Genomic DNA, 18,954 nt, shown 5'->3' on the forward strand with positions numbered 1-18,954 from the left:
AAAAGCCAGACTGCACTATGCTCTATGACCATAGTAATAAAATGATGCTCTAATCCAGAGCAGTTGTTCTTAACCTGAAACCGTCCAAAAGCAAAATGTTTGCTTCGTGAATGGATTTGATTTCACAAAGTTTATGATGGATCTGTTAACCTGCAGCTCTGATTTTAACATTTTACAATTCATAATTATTTATACTGTGAAAGAAAGCTACATAATCACAGCTGTGGCTAAGATGAATTGTTTGAGAGAAGAGAGAAGAGAGAGAAATAGCTTTGTTTGTACAAACTCAACACAAAGAAAACTAGAAGCTATTTGCTTTTCTTTGTGCTTTTCTGAAAGGCAAAGAAACTGCATCAGCTGAAAATGAGTTTAAACTTAAGAGCACTGCTTGGCTAGAAGTGGCTGCTGTGCCAAGGAAGACAATTTGCATAGAAAAGACACTTTGCATTGGCAGCACATGCTTCAGTGCTCTGGGAGTGTTTATAGCCCTGTGAGTTTAACACTTCATGATTGAGAGCTGCCCTTCATGGCAACAGAATCCACAACAACAATGACTTTTATCAGCATCTTCATCTGGGCACAATCATTTAGAAAAATGCATTTACAAAAAATATCTGTTTGTTTGATAATTTACAAAAGTGTTAAAAGTAAAACAGGAAAAAAGAAAAGAAAGTCTTGCCATTTAATGTGTTTCATAATTAATTCAATCATTACTATTTTTTTCTTATTATTTGTCACTGTTATTTATTATTTTCAGAATCCAGTGGACAGTATACTGTGACTCAAACTCCAGCAGTGAAATCTGTTCTCCCAGGAGACACAGTCGCTCTGAGCTGTAAAGTCAGCATTGCAGTGTTCAGTAACAACTACCTAGCCTGGTACCAACAGAAACCTGGAGAAGCTCCCAAACTCCTGATCTATGATGCAAGTACCCTTCAGTCTGGGATCCCAACTCGTTTCAGTGGCAGTGGATCTGGGACTGACTTCACTCTGACCATCAGTGGAGTCCAGGCTGAAGATGCAGGAGATTACTACTGTCAGAGTTTACCACAGTGGTAATGTGTTCACACAGTGCTACACACCCGTACAAAAACCTCCCTCAGCAGGACTGCACAGCGACTGCACTGCTGCAGCTGGGACCTACTGCAGGTGCTGAGGGTGAAGGCAATGAAACGGGACACGGCCTGTGGAGGAGCTCAACTGCACACAAACACACTGAGCTCAATAACAAGGGCTGCAAATAAAAGACAAGATGAATCTGGTAAATATCTTGATTATTCATGTATTCTAATACATTGCAGAGGCTGAAGGGCTGTCACTGGATTTATATTTACTAATTTAGCTTCAAATGAATGTGAAAATATATTTATTGATTTATCTACAGGAAGGAAAAGATAAAGGTGAACATTGTTCATTATCTGATACTAAAATACAAACTGAAAATAAACTAAATCAGACACTTTACTCCTCTTAAAGGAAATAAATAAATATATACATGCATACAAACATACATACATAGTATATTACAAGTCAACATATTTCTATTGCGTCACAAGTTTGAAAACAATCTGTGGTTTAAAACACATATTAACCTATTTAAATATTTATACATTTGTATTTCTTTACATATCTTAAAATATGTAATATATGTAATAATTTCTAATTGAAACTATAAAAGTACTTTACTATAGTGAAATAAATATGAATAAAAAGCTATTTGTATAAAGTGTGTCAGTAATGCTACAAACTGTAACCCTCCTGCTGAAAGATCAAGCATTTCATTCATTTGTATTTGGTGCGCTGATCCTCAGTAAAGTGCTGAGAGTGTGAAAGCATGGAGGACGCACACAAACACAGCGTTAATTCACACTGTGCAATTTAAACAACTATATTAAGGGTGGGGTTTGCTTCTTGTTTCAATTTGCAAATTGTTGCTGGTTAGATAATTCATTGTAAATTTCACTTCATTAAGTGTGTGTTTGTGGTAATGAGCTGGCTGTTTAACAATAACTCTATCTAATCATCAAGATCAATTGATTCAGCACTATTAAGGTTTGTTTGCTTTACAAATTGTAACTTATTTGCCATTGATGTTGATATCTGATTGCAAACTGGACTTGATGAAGTGCATGTGTGTGATAATGAATTGTGTGCTTAACAAACCTGTGTTTAATCATGTTCACTAATTGCTAAGACCTATATTAAGGGCTGGGTTTGCTTTGTTTCTTTTAAACTCTGAGGATGGCTCTTTTGAGTCAAAACACGTCTGTTGTTTGCAGTTTTGCTCTCTGTTTTTAAATAAATGTCGAATGTTTTAATATCACAATGGGGAATGAAGCAGTTTTGTTTTCATGCTATGAAGTGTAGCATTGACAGGAACACACACAGATGTTTAGCTGTGGAAGCTGCTGGGTGTGCAAGGACTCGGCACTATCAGTGTGAAGCTCTGTGTGGAATGCATGCTTTCACAGGCTGATACAACCAATGCATCGCATTCAAAGAGGAAGAAACCATTCTGACTTCATTGTCAACCATGCAGGACATTGTCAGTCAACAAGCAAACTGGGGTACAGAGTGATACAGTGTAAGCAAGGAGCTAGTCAAGTCTTGTGAGGCTTTTGTCTGTTCCTTGTCTGGTAAAGCAGGAGATGATGTTGAATGGGGTTACAGATTGATCTGCATAACAAAATGATGCATGCAGCTGTCCCTCATCCCCTGCCTGCGCGGACTCTGCTGTGTTTTGTGTTCTGTGTTGTTTTCAGACGGGTCATTGTTTATATTTGTATTTGTTTGTTATGATTGCAATGTTAATAAATCATTTTTCTCAGGTATTTATTGCACCGCGCACTTCAGTGTGCTTCTGGTGCTGAACGTTTACTGCTGTGTATTAGTCTGCTGCTAACATTTGATTTCCTTTTATCTGCAATAAACTAAAATATTCTTTTTTAATTGGAAGTGGCCGTGTTTCTGATCCCATCCTTGATTTGCTTGCAGAATAAAATAACCTGGAAGTGTTTTATTTGTCCAATGTTTTACACACTAATCTGTGTAGATGAATATGAATATGCTCCTGTATTTGAATTGTGTGTAAGCCCTGCCTAGCGGGTGTTACACTTACATACAAGCACTCTATAGAGTCCTAATGCAAAAAGAAAGAGCAAAAAGCAAGCTGGGAAAGGGGAGGGGGTGTCAGGAAATATCCAGAGTGCTCTGAGGGTTCAACACAAAACACACAGCTGATAGGAAAGAGGAGACACTCTCTGAGCCTCCAGCTCAATACAGAAATCATGGAATAAAGAGATTCAGTGACAGCTAACACAGGAGCTGCTCTGTGTTCAACTGAATAAAGTGCACTCATTAATTTGACCACTTGAGACACATTGTAGATATGAACACTGACCACAAGAGGGAGCCAGAGCACCACTGCTGTCCATAAGGTAATAACAGTACAGTAATAAGACAATTAAAATAGGCAGCAGTTACCTCCCCAGTCAGCCCAGTTCTCCCATTGTTAACACAAGGCTCCTCACACCCAGTCATCTAAACACTACAGTGTGGTCTGTGTCTGGAGGAAGGATCTGCTCACAGTGATGCCTGCTGGGAAACACTGACACTAATATCTCCACACTAAAACTCATTTTGGCTTTGACTTCATTTTAATCTATAGGAGTGTGGCATAGTAGAGCTCTGCCCTTTACAAATTGGCAGGGATGCGGTTAAATTCCCCTACTTGCCTGGGCTTATTGTGTTCAGGTGGCTGGGGTTGATTAGAGTAATTAAGGGTGAATCAGCACCAAGCCACCTGACGTAAAAGGAGGGCTCAGCTTCCCATTAGGGAGAGGAGGGAGCTGAGAAAGCAAACTGGTGTTTGTGCTTGTGCTTGCTGTTTTTCGGTTTGCTGTTTTGTGTTTTTGTGAATCTTCTGGTCCAGGGAATGCATCGCCCAGCCTGGAAACCTTTATTTTGTAAGTTTTGCTTTGTTATATGTGTTTGAATATCTTTGTTTTGGCCCTTGTGCCCTTTTATTTTGTGTTTAATTGTGAATAAAAGTATTATTTTTTTGAACTGCAGTCTGTCTCTGGGCCTCTATCCACTTGCCAGCCTGTAACAGATGCATGCTGGGAAACACTGACTCTAAAATCTCCACACTTGGGATTCATTTTCCCTTGATTCCATCCCTGGCAGTGAGGGATAGAAACAGATCCTCAACTTAACATGAAACTCCTTTTGGCTTTGACTTAATTTTAAACAAATTAAATCAAACCGTGAGACACAATCCTATCTGACACTAAACACAGACTCTAAATATTTACACTGACCAAAAAGAAAGCCAGAACAGCCCTCCTTTTTATAATGTAATAACACAGTAATAAGACAGGTTATTACAGCATAGCTGCATAGGCCTGCTGAAGGCTTTTCTTAAGTTAAAGTGAGTACTGATCATGGGATTATGAAATAGAGCTTTTATTAAACAAAGCAAGGAGCACACCAGCTAATGTTGAATAGATATCCACAACATAGAAATGTTTGGAAATAAGTACACTCGTAAATGCAACAAGCTGGAAAAGAAAGTTGCCTCGCTGATTTCGAACAAAAAAAACACTCTAATATCTCACGATCTGCAACTTCCAGCCCTGCCAGTGAATATTACAGAATGTTAAAATGTCCCTTTAGCAGGCCAGCATTTTAAACATAATGATTCTCCCCTTGCTCTCCTCTCTGACAGTTGCTGTAAGCTGTCTGTCCCACACCCCAGTTATTCCTGCAGACTCACATCAGTGTGTGGCAGCACAGAGGTTACAGCATGTCATTCCACCAGCATGGGAAGGGATTTCTATTGCAATTCCTCAGCCCAGCAGCACAGACTGCACTACACACTGTGACCACAAGAGGGAGAGAGAGAGTAATTCCACAGCCCAGCAGCACACTGCTCATGTAGTGAGAATGTTCAGCAGGATTCCTGCGCCGCCTTTGCTCAGGAATAATTCATTCCACCCCAGATGCTCTCATCTGTAAGCAGCTTCCCTGGTGGTTAGGATTCAGTGCTCTAAGCGCCACGGCCTTGTGGCCCGAAAACGTCTTTAGGCTTGTCTATGCATCACTCCAAAATGAAGTACTGTACAGTTTTGAAAATTAAACCAACATCTTTCAAAATCTGCATTTCACACTCTAGACATCGGCATCTGCAACCTACTCCTTGGTAGAATGGAAATACAACTAGTGGGCAGCTCTGTGGTGCAATGGACAGTGCATTGGACTTCTATTCAAGCACAGAGAGGGGATTCAGAGGCTGTGGGTTTGAGAGGGGATTCAGAGGCTGTGAGTTTGAGAGGGGGTTTAGAGCCTGTGGGTTTGAGAGGTGATTCAGAGGCTGTGGGTTTGAGAGGGGATTCAGAGGCTGTGGGTTTGAGAGGTGATTCAGAGGCTGTGGGTTTGAGAGGTGATTCAGAGGCTGTGGGTTTGAGAGGTGATTCAGAGGCTGTGGGTTTGAGAGGTGATTCAGAGGCTGTGGGTTTGAGAGGTGATTCAGAGGCTGTGGGTTTGAGAGGTGATTCAGAGGCTGTGGGTTTGAGAGGTGATTCAGAGGCTGGGTTTGAGAGGTGATTCAGAGGCTGAGGGTTTGAGAGGGGATTCAGAGGCTGTGGGTTTGAGAGGTGATTCAGAGGCTGTTGGTTTGAGAGGTGATTCAGAGGCTGTTGGTTTGAGAGGTGATTCAGAGGCTGTGGGTTTGAGAGGTGATTCAGAGGCTGTGGGTTTGAGAGGTGATTCAGAGGCTGTGAGTTTGAGAAAGGATTCAGAGGCTGTGGGTTTGAGAAAGGATTCAGAGGCTGTGGGTTTGAGGGGTGATTCAGAGGCTGTGGGTTTGAGAGGTGATACAGAGGCTGTGGGTTCAAGTCCCCACAGCCTTTGGGGGGGGGGGGGGTAGTAGTAACAGTTTAAACCATCCGTTATTGTAAAGTAAAAGCTGTGTAAAAAGTTTTTTGTAAGAGAGATGTAAAAGAAGCAGGTTTACCTGAGATCTGAATTCAGGTCACTGGATTCAGAGTCCAGAGTGCTAATCATTACACCATGGAATCACCCATACAGGTCCTCATTGAAGGAACTCTCACCATTGAACCACCAATACAGGCCCCTCATTGCAGGGACTCTCACCATGGAACCACCCATACAGGTCCTCATTGCAGGGACTCACCATGGAACCACCCATACAGGATCCTCATTGCAGGGACTCTCACCATGGAACCACCCATACAGGATCCTCATTGCAGGGACTCTCACCATGGAACCACCCATACAGGTCCTCATTGCAGGGACTCTCACCATGGAACCACCCATACAGGTCCTCATTGCAGGGACTCTCACCATGGAACCACCCATACAGGATCCTCATTGCAGGGACTCTCACCATGGAACCACCCATACAGGATCCTCATTGCAGGGACTCTCACCATGGAACAACCCATACAGGTCCTCATTGCAGGGATTCTCACCATTGAACCACCCATCAATTTTGCTTTTATATGAAACAGTTTCAATTTATTGTCGCTGGAGCTTTCCTATCTAACAGATGCTGAAACCACATCCATTCATCTTCCAGGGACAGGTTTCCTGTGAGACATTGTTTAAACTGAAAGCAAGTGTGCAGAATCAAGCTCTTAAGAACAGGTTAGAGGCTTCTATACCTGTCCTGTTCTGTGATAAACAGGGAGTGTTCCACGCTATGGAGCCCACTGGAAAAGGAGAGCATGTATTAAAACAATCAGGAAGCAGCTGCTTTAACTTGCTGGGGTGATTAAACTTTTATTAGATCATTGATTCAGACAAAGAGGCTCAAAGGACAATATAAACCAATTAGAGTCTCTAAGCCAATTAAAACGCTGAATTCATGAAGATGCAAAAACATCTTTTAGGGAATTTATTCTGATCTTTACTCTTTGAAAATATTCATGGTAAGTTTAGTCAGACGAGCCTGAGAATATCTCTCCACAACCTTAAAATGAAAAAACACCAAAAAGCACAGACTGCACTGCCCTCTTTGACCACTAGAGGGAGAGTACTAAAATGATGCTCTTTAATCCAGAGCAGTGGTTCTTAACCTGGGGTCCTCAGAGACAGTCCAGGGGGTCCACAGGAAAAAACTGGAAACTTTTCACTCAACCTTAGCAATGTGCAAAATCAAAATGTTTGCTTCTTGAATGGATTTGATTTCACAAAGTTTATGATGGATCTGTTAACCTGCAGATCTTATTTTAATATTTTACAATTAAAAATTATTTATACTGTGTAATAAAGCTACATAATCACAGCTGTGAATAAGATGAATTGTTTGAGAGAAGGGAAAAGAGAGAGAGGAATAGCTGTGTTTGTACAAACTCAACACAAAGAAAACTATAAACTACTTATTTTCCCCTGAGTAATAAAGAAACTGCATCAGTTAGAAGAGTTTAAATTTAAGAGCCTTGATTGTCTAGAAATGGCTGCTGTGTCAAGGAAGACAATTTGCATAGAAAAGACACTTTGCATTGGCAGCACATGCTTCAGTGCTCTGGAGTGTTTATAGCCCTGTGAGTTTAACACTTCATGATTGAGAGCTGCCCTTCATGGCAACAGAATCCACAACAACAATGACTTTTATCAGCATCTTCATCTGGGCACTTGTCATCTGCACTCAGGGTAAGAATCATTTAGAAAAATTATTTTACAAAAATATCTGATTCTGGGACAATTCTTACATAAGTGTTAAAAGAAAAATGGATGAACTGAAAAAAAAATTTTAAGTCTTGAAATTTATTGTTTCATCATTTAATTAAATAGTATTATAATATTCTATTTTATGATTTATTATTTTCAGAATCCAGTGGACAGTATACTGTGACTCAGACTCCAGCAGTGAAATCTGTTCTCCCAGGAGACACAGTGGCTCTGAGCTGTAAAGTCAGCAGCGCAGTGGGCATTTGTGGCATTAAACCCTGTCTAGCCTGGTATCAACAGAAACCTGGAGAAGCTCCCAAACTCCTGATCTATTATGCAAGTACCCTTCAGTCTGGGATCCCAACTCGTGTCAGTGGCAATGGGTCTGAGACTGATTTCACTCTGACCATCAGAGGAGTCCAGGCTGAAGATGCAGGAGATTACTACTGTCAGAGTTACCACAATGGTGGTGTGTTCACACAGTGCTACACACCCGTACAAAAACCTCCCTCAGCTGGACTGCACAGTGACTGCACTGCTGCAGCTGGGACCTACTGCAGGTGCTGAGGGTGAAGGCAATGAAACGGGACACGGCCTGTGGAGGAGCTCAACTGCACACAAACACACTGAGCTCAATAGCAAGGGCTGCAAATAAAAGACAAGATGAATCTGGTAAATATTTTGATTATTCATGTATTCTAATACATTGCAGAGGCTGAAGGGCTGTCATTGGATTTATATTTACTAATTTAGCTTCAAATGAAAGTTAAAATATATTTATTGATTTATCTACAGGAAGGAAAAGATAAAGCTGAACACTGTTCATTATCACAGATGTTTAGTGTGGAAGCTGCTGGGTGTGCAAGGACTCAGTGTGAAGCTCTATGTGGAATGCATGCTTTCACAGGCTGATACAACCAATGCATCGCATTGAAAGAGGGAGAAACCATTCTGACTTCATTGTCAACCATGTAGGACATTGTCAGTCAACAAGCAAACTGGGGTACAGAGTGATACAATGTAAGCAAGGAGCTAGTCAAGTCTTGTGAGGCTTTTGTCTGTTCCTTGTCTGGTAAACCAGGAGATGATGTGGAATGGGGTTACAGATTGATCTGCAACACAGAATGATGCATGCAGCTGTCACTCATCCCTTGCCTGCGCGGACTCTGCTGTGTTTTGTGTTCTGTGTTGTTTTCAGACAGGTCATTGTTTATATTTGTATTTGTTTGTATTGATTGCAATGCTAATAAATCATTTCTCAGGTATTTATTGCACCGCGCACTTCAGTGTGCTTCTGGTGCTGAACGTTTACTGCTGTGTGTTAATCTGCTGCTAACATTCGATTTCCTTTTATCTGCAATAAAATAAAAGATTCTTTAATTGGAAGTGGCCATGTTTCTGATCCCATCCTTGATTTGCTTGCAGAATAAAATAACCTGTTAGTGTTTTATTTGTCCAGTGTTTTACACACTAATCTGTGTAGATGAATATGAATGTGCTCCTGTATTTGAATTGTGCGGAAGCCCTGCCTAGCGGGTGTTACACTTACATACAAGCACTCTATAGAGTCCTAATGCAAAAAGAAAGAGCAAAAAGCAAGCTGGGAAAGGGGAGGGGGTGTCAGGAAATATCTAGAGTGCTCTGAGGGTTCAACACAAAACACACAGCTGATAGGAAAGAGGAGACACTCTCTGAGCCTCCAGCTCAATACAGAAATCATGGAATAAAGAGATTCAGTGACAGCTAACACAGGAGCTGCTCTGTGTTCAACTGAATAAAGGGCACTCATTAATTTGACCACAAGAGAGACACACTGCAGATATTAACACGGACCACAAGAGGGAGCCAGATCACCACTGCTGTCCATAATGTAATAACAGTACAGTAATAAGACAATTGAAATAGGCAGCAGTTACCTCCCCAGTCAGCCCAGTTCTCCCATTGTTAACACAAGGCTCCTCACACCCAGTCATCTAAACACTACAGTGTGGTCTGTGTCTGGAGGAAGGAGCTGCTCACAGTGATGCATGCTGGGAAACACTGACTCTAATATCTCCACACTTGGGATTCATTTTCCCTTGATTCCACTCCTGGCAGTGAGGGATAGAAACAGATCCTCAACTTAATGTGAAACTTCTTTTGGCTTCGACTTCATTTTAAAGAAAGTAAATCAAACCATCGGACACAATCCTACCTGACACACAACACAGACTGCAAATATTTACACTGACCAAAAGAGAAAGCCAGAACAGCCCTCCTTTTTATAATATAATAACACAGTAATAATTATTTATTACAGCATAGCTGCATAGGCCTGCTGAAGGCTTTTCTTAAGTTAAAGTGAGTACTAATCATGGGATTATGAAATAGAGCTTTTGTTAAACAAAGCAAGGAGCACACCAGTGAGTGTTGAATAGTTATCCACAACATAGAAATTTTGGAAATAAGTACACTCGTAAATGCAGCATGCTGGAAAATAAAGCTGCCTCTTACAGCGACACCAGAGCCATTTTAAATGTGTGTGTGTGCGTGTGTGCGCACGCGTGTGCCTGTGTGTGTGTGTGTGTGTGCACGCGCACGCCTGTGTGTTGGGGGTTTGTCTGGTCAATTATTTAATTAATTTTTTATAGTTCATTTCGTAAGTAAATTAAATATAAAACCAACTGAAATAAATGACTAGATTATACAAAATAAAAACAAGACAGTGTCTCGTTGTTTTGCAAAGGGCTGCATGCAATGTCTGCTCAGAGGATCAGTCCCAGCACTGAGGTGACACAGGGGTTTGGACCTGCTCTGTTCCAGACCTGGGCCGATTCAGCCCTCTAGCTACTCGTCATTGTTCTGCGGTTTGTAACACAGAGCGCCAGGCTGACTGTGCAAGGACGAGCTTCTCGGTTGTTGCCCGTGATCGTATAGTGGTTAGTACTTTGCGTTGTGGCTGCAACAACCCTTTTCAAATCCACGTCACGGCAGGTGACATCTTCAGGAAGGGTTAGAATGGCTGTAATGTTAGACTGCAAAGGCCGAGTGCCTGTCCTTGAGAGGCGGCGTCCCACAAATTCGACTTCTTCAACCCCAAATTTGCATTTGTCTTCGTTCAGTGTCAGATTGAAGTTCCGGAGATGATCCAACACCTGAATAAACAGCTGAGCCATGGAACTCAGCTGCCAGCTCCTCTGTGGATTGGAAAGGGATACCGGTCTGGAATGATTGCTTTATTCACAGCCCGTAGGTCCACGCAAAGACTAATGTTCCCATCTTTCTTATGCGCTATTACCAGATTTGCGATCGATGGAGAAGAGTCTATGCGTTCAATGATGTCTTCTTTCAGTAGCACTTGTAACAAACCCAATACTTAAGCAACATCCAATAACTAGTATTTTTTGACGGAAATATAAACTACCCTGAACAATATAAGTCTCCAAAGCAGTAGGATTGCGTGACAGAACCAAGAAAAATTGCAGGGCAAGTCAGGATTGTTTACAACAAATAGAACCTAGGAAGACAATTAAACCAGAAGGCCACACAAGAGTTCAAATAGCAGATGTTATTGAATATGCGTGGAATATTATACTTGAGACAGATGGATCAAACATTTGGTGTACATGAGTTTTAAACAGACAGCATTTGAACACTTCAAAATGTTTACCACAGTCCATCAGGCAGTCCTTATAGAAAGAAAAAAAATGTCCATGAAACAACCACAACCCCTAATACTTTAAAAGTCCCCAAATGTTATATCCAATCCGTATTGAGAATGCAGTTGAACCAGAAAAGTTTAAACACAAAACAAAACAAAAATGAAACTTCTGTGCTGGGTGCTCGTTAATCCCCAATAAATAAACAAAAATGATACTAATCCAGAACAGTCAGAACAACCCAAATAATCCAGCAGCAAAAAATAAGATTCCTCCCCATGAGGGGATCTCACCCAGTCCTTCCTTGGTCCTGTAGAGCTTGGAGTTTCCAACCAGGTAAGAAGACGAAAAGTGATGATGATAACTGGATTAGTCACTGTTGTTGTTCTTAGGATCCATATAACCAGTTTGAATGATGTGGATAGTTTCAGTTTGGCAGGAGATTAGATAACTGGTTTCTTTTAAAATGGAAAAAAGGCAGATTAGACACTGTTTCTAACAACCAAAAGATTATTGCTTCCTGATTTCCACTTTACAGACCAGCAAACTCCCTCTTCAAACACTCTGCATCCACAAAAACCACACCCGAAAAAGAATCACCCCAGCGAAAAAGAACCAACCTCCCCACCAGCAAGTAATAGTCCTATTTAAAGAGCCACCAATTAAGATACTCAGAATTAATGATAAGTCAAGCCCAATAAGACCTTTGCCAAGGCAATTAGCAAAACACCTGAATCTAATTAGAATTTCCCCGTGGAAATTTTTTTACACAGAGAATTGTGAGGGTCTGGAATCAACTCCCCAGTAATGTTGTTGAAGCTGACACCCTGGGATCCTTCAAGAAGCTGCTTGATGAGATTTTGGGATCAATAAGCTACTAACAACCAAACGAGCAAGATGGGCCGAATGGCCTCCTCTCGTTTGTAAACTTTCTTATGTTCTTATGTTCTTAAATTAAAGAAAAGATCATTCAGTTAAAACAGGAGAGAAAGTCCAGTGCAGAGATAAACCCCTTACCAAAATTTAACAGTAAATTGAAATAGCTTCACCTAATTTTACCTTATGGAATCTGAAAGGCCCACTTTAAAAATGAGAACACAATTCCTTATTTAGCAATTGAACAGAGAATTAAATTAACCTGGCCAGGTATTCTGATACTCAATTAAGAGCAGCAAGCAGCAAATTACTTATGCTGCATTCATGGAGCTAGTGCTACAAGGAGAACTGGCATATTGATTGCTTCCTTCAAAAAATGATTTCTTTGTAAATGGGGCGAGCGTCTTTAGTGGACGTGCCACTCAGAAGCCCTGGTTTAAATTTATTTGCTATAGGCTGGAAACAAAGGACTGATAGGAAGCAGATTAACTACATTGACAGAGGCGATGTCCATAGGGCACATACTAACCAGAATACTTTCCTACCATCACATCATTAGAGTTTATTATCCACTTACAATTGTTACAAAATGCATTCTTTTTTACATACAATTACTCATTTATACAGGTTTTTTTTTTTACTGGAGCAATCTAGGTAAGTACCTGCTTGCTCAGGGGGTGCTGCAGTGCCCCCCCACCTGGAAATGAACCCACACAAGAGCCTCCTGCAAGAGTCTAGAGCCCCACCTAACCACGACTCCACATTGTTACAGAAACAATAACTCCTGGCAAACAAACTGGAAAATATGCAAACATTAGCAGTCCTAACCAGGGATAAGCACTCTGCATTGGACTAGGAGATGAAAGAAATATTCTCTAACCATTTTCAAACAGGGATTTATTTTAAAACTATTAAACTGCAATAATAAAAGAAATGACTGAAGAAAGAGCTTTAGTCCCTGCAGCACTCTCACAATCCTCAATGAGAGAAAGAGACAGGGAGTGTGGAGAAAGAGAGAGGGGATCTGTATTTACAATTGAGTGAGAGGAGGATTAGGGAAGATTAAGACAAGTAATCTAATGAGAGAGAGAGAGAGGGAGGGAGAAAGAGAGGGGGTCTATATTTACAAGTGAGGGAGAGGAGGATTAGGGAAGATTAAGACAAGTAATCTAATGGAGAGAGAGAGGGAGGGAGAAAGAGGGGGGGGTCTATATTTACAAGTGAGGGAGAGGAGGAGGATTAGGGAAGATTAAGACAAGTAATCTAATGTACACCCAGCTGAAAAAGGACAAGAGAGGAGGAATGATACAGATTGCAAAACTCAAGACTTCCTACCGAGCTGCAGCACTGAGAGAGCAGAAAGAAGAGGCAAGCAGAGGAGCCGAGGGATTGGAATAAAGTACAATATACAGAGGGCCGAAGACAAGATCCTGGATATACAGCAACCTAATCCAGTCTGAAAACCAGAGGGGCTTTTATTATCAGGGCAAACTTCCACAGATCTGGAGAGAATCTTCAAACAAGATCTCTGTCACAGCTGCAGAGTTTACACACAGTTTATATAACAACTTCCACTCTTCACCCCCTCTCTCTATTTCAGCCTGTGGAAGGGTGGTGGGTAATTCACTGACACAGGAGACAGACAGGTGGACTTGACAACACCACACAGGTGCCCAGTTTTATTTCAGGGGTGCTTTTTGTTTCTTTAGCCCACAGAGGGTGCTGTTGGTCCATAGTCTGCTTACCAACCATGGTAAACAGAACCACGGGAATAGCAAGCGATGGTAAACAGTCCAGGCGCACTCGCAGGTGCTGCAAAACAATAATTCAAAAATAGAAGGCACAAAGAAACAGGGAAAATAAAACAGTAACAAAACTACAAAGAAAATGTGCTGCACTTGACAGCGATATCCCGGTCGCCGCTACCCGTGCGACCCGGATCACCGTCCTACACTGCCGGCTAACTAGCCTGCTCGGATACAATATTCCGGGGTCTGCCCAAGGGGTTCCCCACCCTCACTGTCTCACTGTGAAATACTGAGTGTCGTTTTTCTCCCGACTGGTTCTCGGTCCTGGACCAGCGCTTCCGCACTCTTGGCGCGTCTAAAAGGGCAGACCTGAGGAAACAGCAGAGCATTATCTTATAGGGCTAACAATCTCCCCAAGACCTGGCTCCCAGACATTTAGAGAGAGAGGGAAAGTCCACAAACCCACTATCCCACCTCCCTGTGTCACTGCCATGACTTACAGGCGGTTGTTGCACGACTGCTGCCCTCTTCCTGCAGCCCTGTGAACATGCCAGCAGAGTCAGTACAGGTCTCCCCTGCTACACAGCCCTTCCAACATTACTGATCACTTTAACAAGCTTTTCAGTGCCAGTCAATCCTGTCTGACACGTTCTACTCACACACAGCACAAGCTATAAACAGTGCCTTGGAAAAGTATTCAGACCCCCGACCAATTCTCTCATATTACTGAATTACAAATGGTACATTGAAATTTCTTTCTGTTCGATATTTTATTTTTAAACACTGAAACTCAGAATCAATTATTGTAAGGTGTCATTGGTTTTATATTTGGAAATATTTTGAAGAAAAATAAAAAAACTGAAATATCTTGCTTGCATAAGTATTCAACCTCTGTGCTGTGGAAGCTCCCAGTTTGCACTGATGAAAGAAATTTCCCTAACAAGGACACAATTACCTTACCATTGGCCTCCACCTGTGAACCATTAAAGTTGATGTCACATTTTCTGGATAAAACCCCCACTGTTGAAGGATCGTTAGAGAAAAAGTAATACAAATGCATAGAATAGGGAAAGGGTACAAAATAATATCCAAGTGTTTGGATATCCCAGTTGGATCAATAATCAGGAAGTGGAAGCTGCATCACACCACCCAGGTACTGCCAAGAAAAGGCAGTCCCTCAAAACTCAGCGCTCAAACAAGAAGGAGACTTGTGAGAGAAGCCACAGAGAGGCCAACAATCACTTTGAAGGAGATACAGAGTTCAATGGCTGGGAGTTGAGTAATGGTGCACCAGTCAACCATATCAAGAGCTCTGCATAACACTGGCCTGTATGGGAGGGTGGCAAGAAAGAAGCCGTTACTCAAAAAGTACCATCTGAAAGCACGTCTGGAGTTTGCCAGAAAGCATGAGAGTGACCCAGCTGCGATGTGGGAAAAGGTTTTGTGGTCAGATGAGACCAAGATAAAGCTTTTTGGCCAAAACTCAAAGCGCTATGTGTGGCGCAAACCTAACACTGCCCATGCCTCAAGACATACCCTTCCTACAGTGAAGTATGGTGGTGGCAGAATCATGCTGTGGGGATGCTTCTCATCAGCAGGGACTGGGCATCTTGTTACAATTGAAGGAAGAATGGATGGAGCAAAATACAGGAAAATACTGCAAGAGAGTCTGCTTCAGTCTGCTAAAAAACTGAAGCCTGGGAGGAAATTCACCTTTCAGCAGGACAATGATCCCAAGCACAAGGCCAAAGCAACATTGGAGTGGCTCAAGAACAAAAAGGTGAATGTCCTACAGTGGCCCAGTCAAAGTCCTGATCTCAATCCCATTGAGAATCTGTGGCACTATTTGAAAATTGCGGTCCACAAGCGTCGTCCAACCAACCTGAACAACCTGGAGCAAATCTGCCAAAAAGAATGGGCCAAAATCACTCCGACACTGTGTGCAAAGCTGGGACATACTTACCCCAAAAGACTTAAAGCTGTTAGTGCAGCGAAAGGTGGCTCTACCAAATATTAATGTGTGGGGGTTGAATACTTATGCAAGCAAGATATTTCAGTTTTTAATTTTTCTTAAAAATATTTCCCAACATAAAACCAATGTCACCTTACAATAATTGATTTTGAGTTTAAATGTTTTAAAATAAAATATCGAACAGAACGAAATTTCAATGTACCATTTGTAACTCAGTAATATGAGAGAATTGGTCAGGGGTCTGAATACTTTTGCAAGGCACTGTATGTTAAGCAATGCCAAACACCAAAGTAAGTACAAAATAAGTTAGTAAACTCATTAGCTTTTATAATGGACAATTTTAACCTTACAGTATAAATGAGTAACTGTATGTAAAAAATAATGTGATAAGGGCATCTACTAAGAAATAATATAAGGATCTTGAAATCTCCCAACTTTTTATAAGCTCAAATTTAAAAAGCTTAATTAAGCAAATGATTAGTTCAATTAAGAGTTGAATTGTAATTGAGAGCAGAGCAGCAGACACAGGGGGGCAGGGTGGGTTATGCAGGGGAACTCTCTCTGGTCCTTGAGGGCTGAATGATATTCAGCTTGTTTTTTTCAGATTTCTTATTTAACAAATCAACCTGCTTAGCTGATCAAAATGAAACTCTTCTGTGTCTTTAGAAATGGATCATTTCAGTTGTTCATAGAATCTGTTACATTAAAGTGATCATTGTCAGTTTTGCTGCTGGATAAGGTTAACAACATGCAGTTTGTTCGGATTAAACCCAATCGGACCGCACTGAGATGTTCTTCAGCAGGGGTAGGTAACCCCGGTCCTGGAGAGCCACAGTCCTGCAGGTTGCAGGGGTAGGTAACCCCGGTCCTGGAGAGCCACAGTCCTGCAGGGTGCAGGGGTAGGTAACCCCGGTCCTGGAGAGCCACAGTCCTGCAGGGTGCAGGGGTAGGTACACCCCGGTCCTGGAGAGCCACAGTCCTGCAGGGTGCAGGGGTAGGTAACCCCGGTCCTGGAGAGCCACAGTCCTGCAGGGTGCAGGGGTAGGTAACCCCGGTCCTGGAGAGCCACAGTCCTGCAGGGTGCAGGGGTAGGTAACCCCGGTCCTGGAGAGCCACAGTCCTGCAGGGTGCAGGGGTAGGTAACCCCGGTCCTGGAGAGCCACAGTCCTGCAGGGTGCAGGGGTAGGTAACCCCGGTCCTGGAGAGCCACAGTCCTGCAGGTTGTTGTTTTGTAAGTATTGTTATTTTATTTCTTAACAGATTCCCCTCCCTGTTATCCAGGGCGACTTATAATTGTTATAAGATGATATTACATTATTTATTTTTTTACATACAATTACCCACTTATTCAGTTGGGTTTTTACTGGAGCAATCTAGGAGGAGGAGTTCTTTCTTTTTCAAGGGTACAGCAGCAGTGTGTCCCCCAACCTGGGACTGAACCCCCAACCCTCCGGTCAAGAGTCCCGAGCCCCCCTAACCACTCCCTCACACTGCTGCAGAGTTCATTCTATTTTTAGGCAATAAGCACTATTAAAGGTCATATGTTTGAACATATGTCATATGTTTAAAACAGTCATATACTGTAGTGAAGTATATGACTGCCCGCCAATTTCTGCCCACGCTGTCTGCACCAGAGGTGCATCTGACATTGCTTGATCTTTTATTTTTGTTATTTTTAAGCACTTCAGGTATTTTTTAATACAATGTGTTTTGTTCCTTGGTGGCTTACATAGCTGGTTTCCATCTTGGATCAATGGAGGAGGCTCTGAGCCCATATGGTTGCTTCTTACCAACTTACTGGGAACAGCTGAGGCTGTTAATTATACAACGACCTGTCCTGTTTGAGCTGTGGAATTCAACACTGAGTCAGGGGCCAGGTGGTTGGAGTGAGCTGTGTGTTTGTCTGGCTCGTTGGGCTAGTTTCACACACCCTGATTGGCACTAAGCTCTGATTACCTCGCCTACTGTATGTTAACAATAGGTCACGTTACATGTGTGTTTGACATTTCGTAAGGAAAAGGGGTGGGGGTGGGATCATTCTCAAAACACCGAGTTCTGTTTTCAATAAACTAACTGAGAATATCTGCTGACAGCTATCTTTGTAGAGAATAATTGAACCAAATCCATGCTGATGCAGACGCATTGACAACCTGAGCCATTCTAGAATTATGCATTGGTTTAGAACAGGAGTCAATATAGAAATAATAGAGCAGCACCCCATGTGAATCACCATGTCCGCATTGCAATCAATATGATAACGAAACAGAACAAACGCCTGCATGAGCCTGACATCTACATGAGTTACACAAGCATGTTCTGCACTATTGTACAGAAAGCACATTGTGCATCATTTAGACATTGCAAGATTGGAGCAGATCTTTGCAAAGATATTTTTTTAAAGCTGTATTTACCATCATTATTTTGTAATATTTTTAAATCAAATGGAAAAATTAAATGTTCATACCTGAACAAATGACACCGACATCCTTCTGACAAGTTGTCAATTCTTCTATAGAGCAGCTGATCAGAGATTGTTCTTTTCCTGAACAATGATGAACTTTTAGCCAGTAGGGGCCAGTCCTGTTCCCAAAGTGTGCTCCAACTGGAGCAGCCACAGCGTAGCCACATCCCAGCTCTCTGCACACAACCCGAGCATGGTTCCAGTAATCCCCACACACCGCCTCCCACTGATCCTTGTAATAGAACTCAACTCTCCCAGAGCAGCTGACTGTCCATTGGCCAGTCTGATATTTACAATATCTGTCATTGAATACAAGAGAAATGTGCACTTGTCAGATTTAAAATACAAATTCATACTTGGTCTGAGATTAATTACTCTTATTGTTTCACTATGATGAGTGTTTCATACAATCAAGGAATCAAATCCTTAGTATTTTCTTTTTTAACTTAAAGGTTAACATTTTGGATTTGGATTTGGTCGTATTAATCAATTTGAAGGCTTCATGTTTTATGAATAGGGTAAACTAATTTCACATTTGACACGGCCACTATTTTATTCTAAAGACAG

Source organism: Polyodon spathula, chromosome 43 (assembly GCF_017654505.1).
Source record: "Polyodon spathula isolate WHYD16114869_AA chromosome 43, ASM1765450v1, whole genome shotgun sequence".
In the NCBI taxonomy this organism is placed as follows: domain Eukaryota; kingdom Metazoa; phylum Chordata; class Actinopteri; order Acipenseriformes; family Polyodontidae; genus Polyodon; species Polyodon spathula.